Source organism: Ceratotherium simum, chromosome 29 (assembly GCF_057802395.1).
Source record: "Ceratotherium simum simum isolate JZ-2026a chromosome 29, ASM5780239v1, whole genome shotgun sequence".
In the NCBI taxonomy this organism is placed as follows: Eukaryota; Metazoa; Chordata; class Mammalia; order Perissodactyla; family Rhinocerotidae; genus Ceratotherium; species Ceratotherium simum.
In genome coordinates this window covers 30,220,522-30,223,480 of record NC_141928.1, presented here as the reverse complement: position 1 = coordinate 30,223,480, position 2,959 = coordinate 30,220,522, and the positions used below count along the sequence as shown (strand labels likewise).

The following is a 2,959-nucleotide window of genomic DNA, read 5'->3' as shown; positions in this document are numbered from 1 at the left end:
CATTTACTATTATTATTACATGAGAGTGTGGGAATGTTTCATGCAGTAATTCCTTCCCAGTGTTCTCAGGAAATTTATATTTTCCAAATCACAAACCCTAAGAAAAACTAAGTCAGAAATCGGAAAAACATAAAAAACTTTCAAAATATATTTTCTGAATGAAAGATCCTCAAGAGGCTCAAGTATTAAATAAAGCACATCAGTATTATAATGATAGTGTATTTGTCCAGAAAATCTGAATACATGGGGACATCAAGACAGATGACTTGCTTTTCTTTTCTTCATACCTTGATTATACAACCCTGTGAGGGGGGAAAAACACTCCTGGTGTTCTTCTGTGAGGAGAAACATGCACATTAAAATTTCTATTTGTTTTAATTAATTTTTTATGAAAATTTTATAAATCTGATATAAGACTAAGACCTAGATCAGTAATGCCAGAGAGTTTGTGGAAGCGTTTGGACTTAAGCTGTGAGAAAAATAACAAAATTAGACTCTGAGTATCCAAGATGGCCTGTGGGTCAAACACAGTATGCCTGACTCCAGAATTCTTCTGCCTTCCTGGAATTCTTAGGGAGGAAAAGTCCTTTGAGCTGGTGTGTGGGAACTAATAGGTTCTTATAGCCAATGTTGTCAGGGTGTGAATCTCATACATCAATTGTCTCAGCCTTTGCCATCAGATTTCATCTGTGAATAACTATGATGGAAGCTAGAGGTATTTAAGTATAGTTCTTGACTGTTTGATATTCCTGCCACTAAAATTAAAAATTGAACTTGGAAAAATTAAATCAATATACCTAAAATTCCACAAACATTTAACTCTTATTTGTCTGTGTAAAATACATTTAAATGCCCAACATCCTCTGAATTAACTGATCCCTCAATATAAAGTTCATCCAGGCAAATGGATTTCCTGCAATGTGGCTCACTCCTGAACACACTCTCTCATTCATCTTGGGCTGTAAATTAGAAGTGTTCTTCAGATAGAGTAAACATTAGAAAAGAAAGCCAAGGAAAATCAAATAATGTCACTTTCTGTCCAACATCCCCCGGTCCTCTGCTCCTCAGACACTAAGGTCACAGAGGTAGTTAATAACAGAAACAGGACATGAATGCAGGTCTACTCACTACAAATCAAGAGCTTGGATATTCTTCTTCTGAGATTTGGAAAAGTATTGGAGTTTCCTCAGGATATTAAAGAAATCTGGCTTCTTCTATATGGGCAATGATAGGACCCCCTATCCAACCGAACACTTGTCCACATTACTATCTGGACCAGTAGACTGGTTTTCAAACTCAGTTTTAATTTTGCAAAATTTTCTTTATGTTAAAGCTAACATGTATGCTGAAACAGAGGATGGAGATAAGACAAGCATACCATGATGGATTGCACAGGCCCTGCCCTTAAGCCTCACTTACCCATTCTCTCAATAATACCAAATGTGAGCATCTTTATGCTTCCACAGGAAAAATATTCTAAATATTGAACACGAAAATAGTATTTAATGGCTTAGGAGGATTTAGAGATTGATGTGAAACTACCTCGCAAGGCTTTCCACACCTGGAAAATGTGGGTGCAGTGTTTTGGGTTTTTTCTGTTTTGTTTTATCTTGTTTTATCACAAGAGAGAGCTTTATTAATTTTGAAAGATTAATGAAGTGTTGCCTATGAAATAATGTTGTATAAAACAGTGAACATAAAAAGACATAACACTCAATTCCAATATTGCATAAATACAGGATATGAAAGATATTGTTCAAAATGTCCAACGGTGGTCATCTCCTAGAGTTAAAGTAATAGGTGATCTCTCTCTTTTCCTTATCCTACTATCCTTATATTTCAAATTCTCTATAATGAGCATGCAATAATTTTGAAATGCTGTATGTCATTATTAAAAATTTTCATGTAATATATGAAAGTGCAAAAAAGTAAAAGTAACCAAAATTCCAACATAATCTTCAAGTTTCAATAATGTTTAATGTGTTCACAATCCAATATCTTTTCCATTCACCTGCTAAAGAACCTTTTGTTAAACAGATGTTTTATCACCTCCTTCATACCCTTGTTTCTGAGACTGTAGATTAAAGGATTCATCATGGGAGTCATCACACCATAGAAAGTGAATATAAATTTCATAGTATCATCAAAGTCATCTGAATTAAGAGAGTCTTTAGACTTGGACTTCATGTACATGAAGATAATGGTTCCATAGAATATGATCACCACAGTCAGGTAGGCTGAGAAGGTAGAGAAGACTTTGTTTCTCCCCTCAGAAGTACAGATCTTCAGGAGGCTGGAAATGACTAATGAGTAAGAGATGACAATCAAGAGCAGGGGCATCAGTGTGAACAATGTCGTGGCCACAAGCATGATGAACTCATTGCCTGAGATGTCAGCACAGGCCAATTTCATGACAGCCAGAATTTCACAGGAGAAATGATTGATGACATTATTCCTGCAGAAGGTCAATTGTGACACAAATGCAGCTTGTACTGCAGAGTTGACAACTCCTGCAAACCAAGACCCAGCTGCCATGGGCACATAGGAATTCTTACTCATGATGACAGAATATCTCAGAGGGTTGCAGTTAGCCACATACCGGTCAAAGGCCATCATGCCCAGGAGCACACACTCTGTTGTCCCCATGGACAAGCTGAGGAACATCTGCACTGCACAGCCAGAGAAGGAGATGGTCTTTGTTTCCAAGAGGAACCTCACCAGTGTGGTGGGAATGGAGGTGGTGGTGTAGCAGATGGCTAAGAAGGAGATGTTCTCCGGGAAGAAATACACAAGAGTGTGCGAGTCCAAAATACTGACTAAAATAAGGGTGCCACTGCCCAGAAGGATGACCACACACATTTTTAAGATGAGCACAAAAAGAGTAGCTCAAGCCTTAGGTCATCAGAAAGCCCCTTAAAACAATGATTTCGACCAGAATGGTTTGGTTTTTCCATTTCAT

At 37.4% G+C, this 2,959-nt stretch overlaps 1 pseudogene; it reads right to left on the bottom strand.

Moving 5' to 3' along the window:
- Positions 1-1,912: 1,912 nt before the first annotated feature.
- LOC101400590 (olfactory receptor 13C9-like) lies at positions 1,913-2,959 on the bottom strand (annotated as a pseudogene).